Genomic DNA, 18,233 nt, shown 5'->3' with positions numbered 1-18,233 from the left:
GCTCAAAGCAAATAGATTAAATTACTTTGAATAGTCCATGTACAGATAGCCCTTGTTTAGTGACTGCCTTGGACAACGACCAGTTGGTAGTGAAAAAGTAATTATGTGATCAATGTCTGCATTTATAACTTGCAGCAACTCAATCTCAGTATATTCATTTGCCATTACAGTTTGTATGTATTGTCTGGCCCATTCCCCTCCCACCCCAGCTGAAATATTGCCTAATGTTATCTCTTCCTAAGGTGCTTTTCTCCATAGTGCATGAATGTCTAAAAATAGCTAACTGCAGGTTAATAGATTCAGTTCTGTAATCTTAATTAGAATCTTCTGGGGCTGCTGCTTGTCACTGACAAGACTCTAATCAGTTTCACATTGAAGGCTTTTATTTGCTCCTAAGCAGCTTATGGCAAGTATACTAAACAAACAGCTCATGCCAGTGCATTCCTTTTGACACGTATTCCATTTTTGTGTGCTTGCCTTACTCTCTTGTAATCCCTTCCTCTCCAATGAATGTAAACACAAGACATCAATATTCTGGACAATTAACGGAGTGTCAGGGTGAACATTTCAATGGCCAATGGAGTGGTAGAAAAGCAATAAGATTTGTCCTTTTACCTAGGTTCTTGTGATATATACTTGTTTGAGGTCATCTGGTTTTTTGGAGTCATTTGCCGATGCTGTAAAAAAAAAAAAGAAAAGCTGAAAACTAATATCGTAAAACACAGTCATACATATATGACTATATATGTATATATAGTCTATAATGTAGTCTAGACTATGTATACACACACACACACACACACACACACACACACACACATGTAGTCATATATAGTCATGTATATATATCCTTCCCCTCCCGCAACAGAAATTGCTTAAAGACCAAGTTGCTGGTCCCAATTGCAGTCATTAAACAAGAACTATTGTATAAATTTTTGTCAGTATCACTAATCTGTTTTCTACAGACGTGTCATTTTTGGGGATTTGTGGCTGATGCTTCTTTCTATACTCAGTTGTGTCTCCTTATGAAATTCCCTCCCTTTGGCAGTGTGTCAGAAATTCTATAGCCCAGGTATTAGCTGCTTTATTTGGCCATCCTTATTCAGGTTTGTGCACAAAGTTTGTAAATAATTTTTATCCTGTTTTAACCCCTTTTAAGCTTTTTGCTGGTTAGGATTCAGTGTTGTTTTATCTCTTATTTTAGTTTGGAGGTAACACATAAAGTTATAACTAATAACGATTATAGAAATAGCCATTAAAGCAGAGACAAGGATTTTTCCAGAGCACTTCATTCTACACAACTCTCCACACAGCTTCCTATGTTTGCTTCCATGCCTTAGTGCAGAGAAATCAAAAAGATACCTTCCATCTCAGCTCAGAATAAAAATGGAGCTGAATGGGACAGCAAATTGAAAATGTATTTCAATTTGCTTATTATTTTTTACTAGCCATTTCAAACAAAAACAAACTAAATCCAGCAGGGGTTGTTCATTACCGGAGAGAAAAACTTTTGATGAAAAGTCCACTTTTTCACATACCCTTTTCTAAAACAATAATAAAAATCCGAGAAGATAACAGTATTATTGCAAGCTGCTTTTATGGTGATCCATTGTTCTCTCTGGCTAAGCAGGTAAAAATCCTATAGTTGAGTGGACATGCACTGCCCCCTATTGGCAATAAGGGAAACACCTTCCTTTGCTCATTATATTTGGGACGGCAGACAAGTTTTACATTGGCAGCAAGTTTTGAAATCTTGACAGTTCAGTCAAAATAATACGTTTCAAAGCACATGAAACTAACCACAAGAGAGGAACCAGAGAGTTGGTTCAAATTTTCAGTGCAAATGCTTGATTATTAAAGGAGCCAAAATGTTTAGAAAAATAAAAAGGAAAAAGACAAAAGGAAGGCTAAATTAAGAAAGAAACTGACAGCAATAGTTATATTGGTTATAGAAAACAGCAGAGAATATAAAATTACAGGCAAAAAACCCCCAAAAACTATAAATATTTTAGCAAGAGGGCAAAGAAAAAAAGTGTTGACAGTTTTAAGTGTAAGGTTAAAATTTCTCATGCCATCATCATCTAGAAAAACAGTAAACTTTAAAAGAAATAAAAGTATAGTTGCTACTTCATATTTATCCCTGACAAAATGAAACAACCATCTGATTATTTAATGTCATTTGGATGTTACACAAAGTGTTCTTTCAGTCTATGTTGTCTTTTCACAAGCTATTTTTTTTGTCATGAATGAACAAATGCATCTTTTCTTACAATGATGAGGGTCAACTTTTGCAGGTAGTCCTCAACTTACCACGGTTTGTTTAGTGACCATTCAAAGTTACAACCGCACTGAAAAAACTTTTTCACCGCTTGCGACTGTTTCGATGTCTCCATGGTCATATGATCAAAATTCAGCCGCTTGGCAACTGACTCATATTTATGACGGTTGCAGTGTCCCAGGGGAGGGGGGATCATGTGATCCTCTTTTGCGACCTTCTGACAAGTGAAGTCAATGGGGAGGCCAGATTCATTTAACAACTATGTTAGTAATTTAACAACGGCAGTGATTCCCTTAACCACTGTGGCAAGAAAGGTCGTAAAATGGGGCAAAACTCACTTAAAAATTTGTCTCACTTAGCCACCGAAATGTTGGGCTCAATTGTGATCCTAAGTAAAGGACTAGCTATACATAATAAGTTGTTTTATTTCGGGGGGAGGGGGAATTGATTGGTGTTGCAGGTCTTGTACCTTGGATGCAGTGGTGGGATGCTGCCGGTTTAACAACCGGTTCGGTGAGCACGCACTTCACGCTGAAAATGGAGCATTTAGAAGCTCAGCTGCTTCCAAGTCAGCAACAGTAAGTAGAACAGCGAGGGGGGAAATCAGCTCCGACTCGCGATTGAGATGAGCTAGAAAGCAGGAAATAAAGGACAGGATAGGGAGGGGGTGAGTGGACGGGGCCAGCTGATCGTTGGAGCTACCGGTTTGCCCGAACCGGTCCAAACCGGCTGAATTCCACCTCTGCTTGGATAGTCCTAGGTAAAGCACTCTACTAATAGGGCTTCTTATTCTTGGAACAGTCTTGTGGCCCCTTGGATGGTTCTGCTGGCTTCTTGGATGGCTGTGCAGAGAATGTGGAAGTCTGTGTTTTGCATGCAAGCTATTGTGAAGAGGAGATCAAGATCTTCTTTTCCCACAAAAACAAGACCATTGCACATCCATTTGCTGGAAGAACTGTCTCCCCAGTTGAGTTGAGGAGACTTCTGCTCTTGTTTAAGACAATTTAACATGGTGCTAATTATGCTAATCCAAGAATATTCTGTTTAATAGCTGTCAGACCTGGAAGCCATCTTTTACATTTGGGCCTTCAGGACTGCCACATTATCTTCTGTGGGAAAATGGGAGGGGGCCTTGCATAGAGTATAGGTGATATGTAGTCAAAATTACATTCCTTTCTCAGAGAGTCAAGGACGCCTTGCCCTGGCACCTGGAGTTGGATGATTGGGAGGTATCTCCAGTCTGGACGGTGCATTGATTGGGCCATGTGATGGACATGTGGGTGCTGGGCAGGGGCTTGAACTTTCACTTGGGTGAGGAAAACGTGGAAACTTTCAGATTCGGGTTTTCCCAGGTGTGCCAATATGACATCTTCAATAAAAAAGAACTTTGAGGAAACTCAAGCCTCGGAGTCTTCTTTTGTTGGGGGTGTTACTTGGAACCCTGATGATAGCGTTTTCTTTGCTGCAGTAGCCAACTAAACTCAGTTGATCTAGAAAAGTCCAAGCAGTGTCATAGCTATTTATTTATTCATTCATTCATTCATTCATTCATTCATTCATTCATTCATTCAATTTATATGCCGCCTTTTTCCGGAGACTCAGGGCGGCTTACAATGCGTTAAACAATAGCCTTCATACTTTTATATATACCTGCTTAGTAGGGCTTTCGCCCCTCCCCCCCCAAGTGGTGTTCTTCTTTTTTATACAAAGTCAGCTTATTGCCCCCACAAACCGGGTCCTCATTTTACCTACCTTGAAAGGATGGAAGGCTGAGTGAACCTTGGTCTTTGATGGGAGAGAGAGACCATCTAAAATGTCACTGGAGAAGTTGGGGGGGAAAAAATCTCAGAAGGCTGCCTTGCCCAATTATTTTAAACCAAACCCAAAATAGCTTGGAGAGATTCTCCAGAAAGAAAGCTGGGGAGTATCTGCAATCCATTTGTTTAGATGTGTAACAGCTGCCCTCCCCACCCCCGTTTAAAAAAAAAGGCATCAACATCATACAGTCAAAATCCAAGATTGTTCACTCTTTCTTAGGATTGTCTGCATAGTCTGTTCTCTAAAAGGCTGGCTTAATTTACAGCACTGCAACCTTGCCATTGCTACTGCTGCTTGTTATGAGACTCCCTGAAAAAAATAATTTTCTTGAAAGTTCAAACAACACAACAAATCACCTGCTGCACATCATTTTCTAAGGAAGTAGGCAGAAAAAAGAGGCAAAAGTGGTATCATTGAAAAAGACACATACAGAGACACACAGAGATGAAGCGACTCTTCTGCCAACAAATGTCTTTTTCTTGTATGGCACTTGACAATGATTATTCAACCAAGACAATGACAGGTTACATTAAACTGTCTGTACATCAAAACCCTCCTTCTGATTCTTTTTTCTTTTTTGTAATAAATAGCCTGTCTGATGCCTGTCTTGTGAGCATTGCCATTGGGCGGTTGGAGGGTTTAGAAAGAGCTAATTATTAACCACTTTAACTGGAAAAGAAGCTTGATCTCTAGCCTTGCCTGATGGCATCAGGCTGGCATTTGAGGTCTCCTGGGACGTCTTCAGAAGGATCCATCTGGCAGCGTAACAAAAGGCTGAGTAACTTTGGTTTCCCACTTAATGGGAAGATATGCTGGCACTGCTTGAGCAAACAAAGAACCGAATGGGGTTACTATGAGTTGTCAAAAATAGTTATAATAATTAATAATAACAGGTTCATCCAATGGTCTCTTGGTAGGGCCACATCTGCCAGGAGAATGGATTCAGTCTTACTCTGTATTCCACCACCATCCCATCCACATAATGAATGCCCTGGAATCAGTGTAGAGTTTTTATGAAAAATAAAAAAAGAAAATCTCAGTATACTACACAAATCCATTCATTTGATATTTGATGTAGACCTAGGTCTTCAACTAAACCCAAAGATAAGATACCAGCATACTTTTAATAATAGTTTTCTCTTCAAGCAATGGGAGTGCACGGGGGTGGGTGGGTGGGGTGGCAAATCTGCTTTTAAACAATCATTGATCCTTTTTACCTTAGATATAAGGTTCAACTCCTCTTACGAGGACAGGGGCCCACAGGCCAGATGCGTCGTGTGCTGGCCACGCCCATCCCTGGTTTAGCAAAGGGGAAAAAAGTCCCGATACATCATGTGATGATATGACGTGAGTTTGATACCCCTGCTATAGGGCATTGCATGCTAAAACAACTAAATACAGGAACAGTTCCCCGCCCCCATGCTATTACTCCACTGAAGAACTAATTGTCACAGCGCTATCTAATGTCTCTATATACCCCTGTGGTATGGTTGTAGTATTATTGTACTTATCCTTTTTATCTTTATCCTGCTTTTATTGGTATGATGATGATATTGCTTTACATGTATACTGAGTGCTTTTACACTGGAGACAAATTCCTTGTATGTTGAATCACACTTAGCCAAATAAAGTTCAAATCAACTCAATTCATCTTTTGCCCTATTGATTATAAATAGCAATAGCGCTTAGACTTATATACCGCTTCATAGTGCTTTTACAGCTCTCTCTAAGCGGTTTACAAAGTCAGCATATTGCCCCCAACAATCTGGGTCCTCATTTTACCCACCTTGGAAGGATGGAAGGCTGAGTCAACCTTGAACTTTGTGAGATTCGAACTGCCAAATTGCAGGCATCCGGCAGTCAGCAGAAGTAGCCTGCAGTACTGCATTCTGACCACTGTGCCACCTTGGCTCTTAGGCATGAAATCACTTTAGGCATGAAAGATGGCTGGTTGACTTTCATTTAGTCACTTTCTCTCTCTGACAAACTCATTTTACAGGGTGGTTGTTGTGGGGAAAATAGACGGAGGAAAGAGCATTAGGTATGTTCACTACTTTGAGTTACTTATGAAAATAATAAAGGCAAAATGGAAATAAATATATGAAGTTCTGAGTTGCAATATTAAGCTGATCCTGGCTGATTGTGAAAAGCTAAACAGAGGTTACCAAGAAATACCAAGAAAGTTGTAGCCAGGACAGGGAAGTTACAGAAACATTCCAGACAAAGCTAGGAGCAAACCACTGTTATAGATGTTCTCCAGTTGTGCAGTACCACAATGCCCTAACATTTTACTTATTTATTTAGCATATGACATCTATAGGGATCATAAAAATCACTGATAAAACACTAATAAAACACGATGATAGATAGATAGATAGATAGATAGATAGATAGATAGATAGATAGATAGATAGATGGAGGATGGATAGACACAAATATAAGTTGTTAAAATAAATTAAAAATCAGTTAAATAGGTTAATAGGTTAAAAATCATGTCCTAACATGAATCTATGATTTCCCTTCATAAATAAAACTAATGATTTCACTAAGGATTGGTTTAGTCAAGAAATAAACCTACAGTTTACTAAATTGTGTAGCCCTTTCACTATGCTTATCATAAGTTTATTATCAACATTGCTAGCAAATTGGACAACTAGCTTTTCTCAATAGCAATAGGAAAATAACTATTTTGAAAGGTCAGGAATGGAAACAAATGGATAAAAGTACTGAACTTTACTAACACATACCCTTCCACTGCACTCCAAAGACTATTGCTATACTACCACCCACCGAACGGAAAGTTATCCTCTAGTCTAGTGGGATAGCCTGTTCCCCATAACACTGTGAGTTTAGCCATTATTCAAGTGTCTCTCCAGGCTTTGCTCTCTGTTTTCCAAGGCACCAAAGAAGCAAGTTTTGACATTATGAAAAATTAATTAGATTGAAAAGTTCCTCCTCAAGTGCTTTCACTCACCTAGGGTACAGTCTACAGTTTAAGAAGCTTTATATAATTATATTTCTAATAAGCCATGATTTAGAGTCTGACTCTGACCTGGAATCTGATAAGGTTGCTGCAGCTGAGCCTCAGGAACCAGGAAACCAGGACTAAATGGAGGCTGATCAGCCAGAGACATCTCCTCCTCCTCCTCAGCTGGAGCAGCCAGCTGACCAGCCCCAGCCCCTAAGCCCCAAATCAAGGGAAATCAGGTAAGCAGAGCAATGCCCCTCAATGAGACTTCTCATTAAACAAAGGATAAAGCATATTTAATCGCAGTCAGCTGGCTACTAAGTTTTGGTTAGCCCCTTTGCCTGCAGTCTTTGTTGGAGACTTCTTAATTCTCGCATCTTGTTTCTGTTTCTTTTTTGTGTCTATTGAACTGGCTAACCACTGTGACTCTTGGAATATCTTTGGATTGTACTATTGATTCTTAGACTGTATTCTGTTCTCTTCTCCATTGCTAGACATTTGACTCACATTGCTGTCTGCTGTTATCTTATCTAAAAAAAAAGTGTAAAAAAAATAATAACGTTCAGCTTTGAATACCATTTGTGTCTGTGTGTATCAGCAACCTCCGAACAGAAGAGTATTGTTGCCAAGGAATCTACCTGGATATCCTTGAAATAACTAAGAGTGAAGTTCTACTCAAAATAAATTTTACTTCAAATTTATTTCATAGAGTCTGCAGGGACTTCATTCCAAGGAGCCCCTGAAAAATCTTCACTCCACAAATGTGGGGACACATGCATTACCATATATTGAAAGACCTGATGAAGTTTGATTACCATTTCACTTGCAATGCTAACTATGATCAGTAGAGGGCAGACTCTGTTTGAAGGACTGTCGATGTCAGCCCTTTTACTCAAGGAACAATATTTAAAATTGTTGGAAATGAGAAAAGGGATTTGGTATCAAAAACACAAGTGCGAAAACGTATTTCATTCAGTTACCTGGCATCATATTTGCTTACTCTATTATTTAGTGCTGTGTTTAAACATTTTAGCCCAACAAAGTCACTCTGAATTATATAGCTGCTAGCTTTACAGGCTGCTGTAGATGGGGATTATATTCCCACAATAAACTATCTTGAGTTTCTTCTTGCTTTCTGATCTTTCCCAACTTCGCAGTTTTTGCCAAAAATACAGTTAGATTCTGGCAACTGCTCCCAAGCACCAAGTAAAAATAACGATCCTGAGAAAAGAAATTGTATTAAGCAATTGCAAACATGAATTGTATTTGTCTCCTGCAGCCTCTGAGCAACTTCTGGAGACTGAATGACAAAACATAGCACAATCCTCTCCTGGGTGCAGATTGCCTAAATCAAGGGTGTCAAACTCGCTGTGTCATGTTGCCGTCCTGTGACGTTCCATGATGGTTTTTCCCTTCATGGAGCTGGGGTGGGCATGGCCTGTGCGTGACACATCCGGCCCGCGGGCTGCCAGTTTGACACCCCTGGCCTAAATCCAACAATCAATGTTCAACTGACAAGATGTTCTAATGTTTATGTTCAGGTGGTGCTATAGCAACAGGAATGGCAGGATGTCTGCCTCCCTCTCTGTTTGTTCCATCTCTCACTTTTATTTTTTGTCAGTTATTTACATACCTAATGTTCCTGCCTCCTATTTTTCCCTCAACGACAGCCCTGTGAAGTAGGTTGGGTATGAGAGAGAGTGACTGGCCAAAGTCACCCAGCTGGCTTTCATGCCTAAAAGAGGCCTCACATTCACAGTCTCCTGGTTTCTAGCCCATCATCTTAACCACAACCCCAAACTGGCCCTTTTTGGGTTTGGGTATATTTTGCAGGCAGACACGCTTGAAATATTGAGAAGTAACTGTGGGGTCTTGACAAAATGGCTACCATGACAAACATGTCCAACCGCAAGAAATCCACAAAGCAAATTGGCCTGATTGCTCGTTGCCAGTCTGCCTGTTCCCCATCCCTAATGTTCTACCAATGCCCCTGGGGCTGTGTGGCACTTGAGCTGTGCTGGGGGAAAATGACGGACATCCCTAGGGTTTGAGCTTGAGTTCCCAGAAGGCGGTCAATCTTAGGAGAGCTTCTGCATGGTTTTGGATTGCAGGGACCCCCTATAATGTCCCACCTCCCAGCTGTTTAAATTCTCCTGAGTGAAGTCAAAGATCTCCACTAAGTGGCTATCCTTCACCCGTATCTCTAGTGACCCCACAGAGGTGCCATTTTGTTTCCTAACATAGCTTCTGCTCCCACCCCATTTGTAGAAAATGAACATAGCAAGGATGGTAGGAGAGAGAGAGAGAGACATGGAGTGCCATTTTTTGTGCTTTCCCATTAGCTAGTTGGAGGGAGCTTTGGTCAGTTCATAATGCTCCTCATCTCTCAGTGTCAAAGCACTTGTGGGGCAACTTGAGTGCAATTTTGAGGTTTTGCGGGTGAAAAATGGTAGTTCTCTCAAGTACCTTCAGGGAACTTCTTTGGAGGACAGGTAGTTCTCGACTTATGACCAGTTGCTTAGCAACCATTTGAACTTATGACAGACCCCTCCCCAAAAAAGCTATTAACAGCAAATATTTGAAGTCTGATATCTCACCCACCCAAAAAGAGCATTTTGGATGCTCAACAAGTGGCTCACTTTTATGGCCATATGTAGTTCCCACTGTCATGTGATAGCAATTTACAAGTGTTTTGCCAGTATTTATTTCCAGTTTCTGGCAAAAAAAAATCCCCAACAATGGATTCACTTTATGACTGCCTTGTTTCTTTAATGATCTCTGCAAAAAAGATGATAAAAATTGGGTGTGGTCATGTTCAATTCACTCAATTAACAACCATCATTGTGGGCTCAATTATGGTCCTAAGTCAAGGACTATGTTTAAGAATGATGTTTGAGATTGGGATTTTCCTCTGCAACATCTTGGTTTGCCACTGATTTTTTTTAAAAAGCTTAGACTAAGTCAGGGTCGGCAGCCTTAAGCACTCAAAGACCACAAAGGTCCTAACCGGAAGTCCCCCATTCAATTCTGGAGCTGACCAGAAGTTCTTCCACCCTAAAGTCTCCTCCTAGCGCGGCATCCTTTTTCCTCTACTATCCTAACTGAAAGTCCTATCAATTGTGGAGCCAACCAGAAAACCCACCCCTTGCCGTAGAATCTCTTCATGACACGCTGTGCTCCCCCCCCATCCTAACCAGAAGCTCCTCTCAAAATTGTGGCGCCAACTGGCGACAGGGAGCCGCAGCAGAGGGATGAAAGAGCCACATGTGGCTCCAGAGCCGCAGGTTGCTGATCCCTGAGCTAGGAAATATAGGCCAGAGAGTGCCAAAAGAGATATTTGGAGACATGTTGAGGCCCCTTGCTTCTTTGTTGGGGACAGGGGGTGTTACTAGAACCTGCAGCTTCGCAGAACTTTAATTTCTTCGTCCGCATAGCTTAAACCTCTTTTATGTTTGGAATTACCTCACCTGAAACACCCATGAAATATCTTAAAAAATGAACACACGTGTGCCCAAACCCCTTGAATAATGTAAAAGCTGCACTTAGTCACTGACTCTGCCTGTGCAGAGTAATTAATGAGATAAACCTTAAGGGTTTGTCTTCAGCAGTTTGGAGAATTTTAAGCACAAACATAACCAATATGCATACATTAACTTCTTTGAATAATTAATAGGCTGAGGGTGACTCTATGACTAAGGCAAGGGTCTTAATTGTACAACACTGAGACGCATACTTATCATTTAATGAATAAAGAACTCTACTGCTTCACCTGTCTTGGGGTTATTAATATGTGAAAAACACTAAACAAATACCAACTAATAACAGTTTAACGCGTGGTATTTCAATATGGGTATAAGTCTCATGGATTTTTCATGGCCATTCAGGGACTAGTATACAATTCATAGTTGAGAGAGTACAACCTATTGGATTTATTTGTTTGTTTTTTACAGCCTCTCTGGGCAGCAAGCAACAAGACAATAACTACACCACTAATACAGTTAATGCAATAAGATTCTTATATAAACAATTAAAAACCCATTGTGGCAATCCTATTCAGCTAGGGCCAAGGGCACATCAGAATAAGCCTGTTTTCACTTGTATGCAAAAAGCTAGGAGGCTTAGAGTAGATTAAGAATCAGGCCCCAGGGTAAACTCCAACAGGATGTATACAGCAAGGAGAGAAATTTTCAGAAATGGAAAAACAGTAATGACAGACTGGCTGTGTTCATGCCTTGTGTGGGATCATGACTTGTTTTAAGCATGCTTTGCTAAATTCACAAGGGCAGAGTTCGCTTATAGTAGAATTGAATAGAGTAGAGTAGAGTAGAGTAGAGTAGAGTAGAGTAGAGTAGAGTAGAGTAGAGTAGAGTAGAGTAGAAGGGAAGGGAAGGGAAGGGAAGGGAAGGGAAGGGAAGGGAAGGGAAGGGAAAGGAAAGGAAAGGAAGGGAGGGGGACGGGGACAGGGACAGGGACACACAAAGAATCTGTCTTTCAATGTACATACAAGCAACAAATGATAAATCACGATCATAATCATAAAATACAACCATCATAAATCATAAGATACAAACAGCAAAGTTATAGTCATAGGAAGCTCAGGAAATAGGTAATAGGAAAGATGAAAAGATGAGAAGGATGATAGATAATACAGCCCTACTAAGTAGTTTGACATCCTAGGGCAGGGATGTCAAACTCATGTCATCACGGCGGCATCACGTGACATATCGGGACTTTTTTCTCCTTCACTAAACCGGGCATGGGCATGGCCAGCATGTGACACATCTGGCCCACGGGCTGGGAGTTTGACAGCCCTGTCCTAGTGTTGTGGGGATTAGTTGTTTAGCAGAGTGATAGCATTTGGGGGGGGGACTGTTCTTGTGTCTGGTTGTTTTGGTGTTAGAGCCCTATAGTATTATCTTGAGGTGAAGTTGAAACAGCCTATGTCCAGGATGTGAGGGGTCTGTAAATATTTTCACAGCCCTCTTTCTAGCTTGCGCGGTATACAGGTCCTCAATGGAAGGCAAGTTGGTTGCAATTATTTTTTTCCTGCAGTCCTAACTATCCATTGAAGTTTATGTCTGTCTTGTTTGGTTACTGTGTCAAACCAGACAGTTATAGAAGTACAAATTACAGACTCAGTAAATCCTTTATAGTACTATATATCATTTACAAACCACATTGGTTGGTTTCACAACTGGACTAAATCATGGCTTGTTTTAACCATTGTTTAATAAAACCACAGTAGCTGAGTTAACAAATTACATTAATCTAAACCAGGGGTATCAAACTCGTGTCATCATGCCATTGTCATGTGACGTATCATGACTTTTTTCTCCTTCGTTAAACTGGGTGTGGCTGTGGCCAGCGTCTGACACATGTGGCCCATGGACTGTGAGTTTGACAACCCTGATCAAAACCTAAGCATTTATTTTTCCCCAAAGACAAGTGCATGAAAGTGTATGAATGTAATGCAGAGGTGAAATTCAGCAGGTTCTGACAGGTTCTGGAGAACCGGTAGTGGAAATTTTGCATAGTTCAGAGAACCGGTAAATATCACCTCTGGCTGGCCCCAGATTGGGGTGGGAATGGAGATTTTGCAATATCTCTACACCTGAGTGGTGTAGGAGGCTAATGACTCCTACTAAGGCAGCATTTAACATCCAGCTGCCTGCAATTACTGCGAGTTCTCACCAGGCTCAAGGTCGACTCAGCCTTCCATCCTTTCTAAGGTGGGTAAAATGAGGATCCGGTTTGTTGGGGCAATAAGCTGACTTTGTATAAAATATACAAAAGTATGAAGGCTATTGCTTAACGCATTGTAAGCCGCCCTGAGTCTCTGGAGAAGGGCGGCATATAAAAATAAATAAAAATAAAAATAAAATAAAATAAATCTTTCCCCCAGGAGTGGGGAGGGAATGGGGGTTTTGCAGTATCCTTCCCCTGGAGTGGGGTGGGAATGGAGATTTTGCAGTATCCTTTCCCTGCCATGCCCACCAAGCCACGCCCACAAGCCACATCACACCATGCCCACCAAACCACGCCCACAGTAAAAAAATTGATGTAATGGTAGCAAGGGTCAAGGAGTATGGAGAATTATATGAATGGTGTTAGTATAAAATAGTTTCAGTAATTTTCTTTTATTTTACCTTATGCCTATACTGTCTTTGACTTACTATTACATGCTACTTTATATACTTTGCAAATTGTAACCAATCAGGGGTGGGTTCTACTTACCTTTGCAAAGGGATCGCGCGCACCTTATTTCTGCACATGCGCAGAAGCTTCTGCACATGCGTAGATTGCTGATGATGTCATCTGGGGTGGTGGGCGGGGCCTCCCGCCGATTTTACTACTAGTTCTTGTGAACCAGTCCGAACCGGGGGCAACACACCACTGTAACTGATTTAAAAGAAATTATGTGAAATTGTATGTACACACAGGTGATCCTCGTTTAGCCATCACTTCTTCAGAGACTGTTCAAACTTACCATTGCTTTTATGTTAGTTACTATCAAGCCTCATGACCCCTTATGGCTAATGCAGCATCCCATAGTCATGAGCTTGCAACCTTCCCTGCAAGCAGGATGGGGCAAGAAGTCAGAAGTCACAGTCATGTGAGATCTTCATGTAATAACCAGCATGGTCCTTGTTCAATGACAGTAACCAGGACTGCTGGAACTGCCATTACTAAGTAGAACTTTGCTAAGCTAAGAGTGCAGAAAAGAGCAACAAAGATGATTGGGGAGATGGAGGCTAAAACATACAAAGAACGGTTGCAGGAATTGGGTTTGTCTAGTCTAATGAAAAGGAGGACTGGGGCAGTGGTGGGTTGCCCCCGGTTCACACTGGTTCTATAGAACCGGTAATAAAACTGGCAGGAGGCTCTGCCCACCGACCCCAATGTCATCAAAACGCTTCTGCGCATGCGCAGAAGCGTCTGTGCTTGCGCAGAAGAGCGTGCGTGCGCACGACCAAAGCAAGTGCTGCGCACGGCCATGCTGCAAACCGGTAGTAAAGGTAAGTAGAACCCACCCCTGGACTGGGGTGACATGATAAGCAATGTTCCAATATTTGAAGAGTTACCACAAAGAAGAGGGGGGTCAACCTATTCTCCAAAGCACCAGAAGGCAAGACAAGAAACAATGAAGGGAAATTAATCAAGGACAGAACCAACCTAGAATTAAGCAGAAATTTCCTGGCAGAACAATTAATCAGTGGAATGGCCTGCCTTCAGCAGTTGTGGGTGCTGGAAGGTTTTAAGAAGAGACTGGACAGTCACTTGTTTGGAATGGTATAGGGTTTCCAGCAGGGCGTTGGACTAGAAGACCTCAAAGGTCCTTTCCAACTCGGTTTCTCTGTTAACAGTCACATGGTTTTTCAATTTACAGCCATATCACCAGGGCCGGATTTTCCTATAGGCTAACTAGGCTTCAGCCTAGGGCCTCAAGATCAAGAGGGGGCCTCAAGATCAAGAGGGGCCTACATTCAAATTGTTAGCAAAATTAAAATTACACTTTCACTATAGGTGAAAGGGCCTCATAAGTGGAATAGCCTAGGGCCTCTTTTCATCTAAATCTGGCCCTGCATATCACTTAATGATGAAGTTTTCAGTCCCAGTTACTATTGTTAAACAGGACTAGCTGTATGTGAGTGTATGTTTTAACAGTTAACTGTCTCCCACAAGATGGAGGTACCAGTAGAGAGTAAACTATATAGAAAGGATAAAAACTCTGCCTGTGAGGCTAGCAGTAGTTTCCCAGATCATGTCACAAAGGCAGATTTCTGTGTTGGCCTTCTGAGATGAAAGGTTAGATTTCCTCATGAAAGTTAGCCGTCTGCCTTTTCATTTTCTGCACTTAACCTTATATCAAGGGTTTGGCTGACTGTTGCCTTGAAATAATACTCTGGTTATTGTGGAACTGAAATGATATTCAGAGACTCGGCTGGACTGTGTTGATATGATGCACCATTGCTGGATGAAAGAGTTGGCAGCATTCTCCTAAAAGCTCAGAATCACAGTCATGCTTATGAGCTAGCTAGGGAAATCTCGGGAGGAATTGCTGTGAGTTGATCTGACAATTTATCTTGTTTTCAGAAATGAGATATATTATAAGCAGTCATTAAATCATTCAATACTCAAAAATCATGCAGAAATATTACTCTGTAGACTAGTCTTTTCACATTTTGTGCCCCTCAAATGTATTCGGCACTTGGTGGAGTATCTGGGGGCTATAATTCTCATAATTTTCCAGCTAGCACTGTCAACGTTAGCTGGGACTTTGGGAGTGATATTCCCACTGTATTTGTAAAGCTCCCGTTGCCTTCTTGCAACTCCTGGTTCCAGGTAATCCTATTGCTAATGATCTTGGCTTGGACTGTTGTAGTAAATATGAGGCTCATTCATAACAAGGTTAAATTTATCCATAACATACAGTGAATGAAGCAATCCTGACATGTACTACAAAAATGTGGTTTTGTGAAATAAGGAATTCACGTAATCTTATGGAAATACATCCTCCCAGTTTTGGGTCATCCATCAGTCTCAACTTCAAGACAGCGAAAGGGGTTAATGATGATCATCTGGGAAATTTCTGACCTCAGAACTTGAGGTTGGGTTGTAAAGGATCCTATTTACGTGTTGCCCATTTTTCCATACTTTAGGTTGCTTGAGTAATTTTCCAGCAATCTGACAGGGAATTCCATCATATACCTAGTGAAACATGGGACCTTTTATCAGGTTCGCCTGATCCGCCAGTTGCGGCCCTTTCTTGATCGGGATTCCCTGTGCACAGTCACTCATGCCCTCGTGACCTCTCGCCTTGATTACTGTAACGCTCTCTACATGGGGCTCCCCTTGAAGAGCACCGGGAGGCTCCAACTGGCCCAGAACGCAGCAGCGCGAGTAGTGACGGGAGCAGCATGGCGCTCCCATGTAACACCGCTCCTGCACGAGGTGTTGGTTATCACCTTTAAAGCGCTCCATGGCATAGGGCCTAGCTATCTCCGAGACCGCCTGCTGCCACCGACGACCTCCCATCGACCTGTGTGCTCCCACAGAGAGGGCCTCCTCGGGGTGCCATCAGCCAAACAATGCAGGCTGGTGACCCCCAGGGGGAGGGCCTTCTCTGTGGGGGCTCCCACCCTCTGGAATCAGTTGCCCCCTGAGATAAGGAGAATCCATGACCTCAGTGCCTTCCGCCGTGCCCTTAAAACCTTCCTTTTCCAACAAGCCGGGCTGGCCTAATTCTTTTTAAGTGTTTTTAATTGTTTGGTTTATTGTTTTAATTAATGGGGCCAAATTTATATATATTTTTTAACTGTATTTTAATATTTGTATTTGATGTTTTTATTTGGCTGTTCACCGCCCTGAGTCCTCAGGGAGAAGGGCGGTATACAAATTCAAAAATAAATAAATAAATAAATAAATAAATAAAACATGGAGATGATATCTCGATATCTTTCTAGACTACCTACAAGGGCTGAGAGAGGTACAATAGTTCTACTGCTTCCTAATTAGGTATGTCCAATTGGGGAGTGTAGCGGTCAATCCAGCAGTTGCTTCTACATGTAGTTTGATAGAGTTAATTTATCTTCTGTATTCTTATTCATGAAACCACTGGATGAAGTCATCAGTCAGTCCAGTGTGAGATATCAGTATGCTGATGATAATCAGTTATGCATCACCACCCCAGGAATAGTTAAAAATGCTGTGGAAGTCTTGACCTGATGTCTGGAGGCTGGGAGGAACCACATAAGAACAAATAAGCTCAAACTGAACTCCTGTAAGATTGAACTATAATTTGTCCAGAAATTATGTAATTCTCTTCTGACTTCACTTTTAAGTATAAAGTTTGGGGGGGAAAATACAGCTCTCTCTGAAGGATTATGTTTATGATTTGTGGCAAGGGGAACATAATCATACATTCATGGCTGCTACAAAATATTTGGAGGATGGGGATGCTTACTTCAGCTGCAGGAGGCCCTGATGACATTTACCCATTCCCTTATGACCTTAAGGTCAAACTACTGTAATATGGTCTTCCTGGGATTGTTTTTGGAGACTATTCATAAGCTGCAGTAGGAACAGAATGTACCAACCCATCTTCTCAGAATGGATAACTCTGCCAGCATCATAAAACATTGCTACTGTGAGCACTAGAGTGATTAGTTTCCAAGAAGCTGGTTATCACTTCTAAAGTCTTGTATGCCATAGAGCCTGTCTGTCTGAAGGATCTCATTTATACCTTCCCCTTCAGAAGATCAAGCAAGGCGGCTCACATTAATCAATGCCACCTTGCAGGACTGAGGAAGCGTGCCTACTCCATTGCAGTATCTGCCTTCTGGAATGTTATCCCCCTCCCTAAGAGATTCAAGCAACTCCCATCCTTACGATGTTCTGGAAATTATCCTTGGAACAGGGTGATTATAAAGCCCTCTTAGTTGCTTTTGGGTTTAATGTGTATCTTTGTTTCAGTCAACCATGATTTCCTTTTATATGTACTGTTTTCCTTTATCTATAACCTGCCAAGAATCTTGAATGAGTCTAAGGTAAAGGTAAAGATTCCCCTCACACATACATGCTAGTTGTTCCCAACTCTAAGGGGCGGTGCTCATCTCCGTTTCAAAGCCGAAGAGCCAGCACTGTCTGAAGACGTCTCCGTGGTCATGTGGCCGGCATGACTAAATGCTAAAGGCGCACGGAATGCTGTTACCTCCCCACCAAAGGTGGTCTACTTTTCTACTTGCATTTTTTATGTGCTTTCGAACTGTTAAGTTGGCAGAAGCTGGGACAAGTAACAGGAGCTCAGCCCATTACGCGGCTCTAGGGATTCAAACCACTGAACTGCTGACCTTTCGATCGACAAGCTTAGTGTCTTAGCCACTAAGCCACCATGTCCCTCAAATTTTGAGGGCACTAGAAAGAGTCTAGCACCCTCAAAACTGGATAAATATTTATTCTAAACCAGCAGTCCTTAGTTATCGTAAAAAAGTTAAGTTATTCCACAACAGCTATGCCCAGATTGCCTGAAGCTTAATCAAAGGATGGAGGTCTATATATCATCAGATGATCACCTTGATTTAGATTTCGTTGTTGTCAAGTAGCTTTGATCACAGATATTGCATTCAGGGGAGATGCCATCCATGGCAGATTCATTCTTCGCATTTGACA

This window comes from Pantherophis guttatus, chromosome 2 (assembly GCF_059756535.1).
Source record: "Pantherophis guttatus breed Tessera chromosome 2, ASM5975653v1, whole genome shotgun sequence".
Lineage (NCBI taxonomy): Eukaryota > Metazoa > Chordata > Lepidosauria > Squamata > Colubridae > Pantherophis > Pantherophis guttatus.
The sequence above is the reverse complement of the archived record's forward strand: the minus strand, read 5'-3'. Positions refer to the sequence as shown.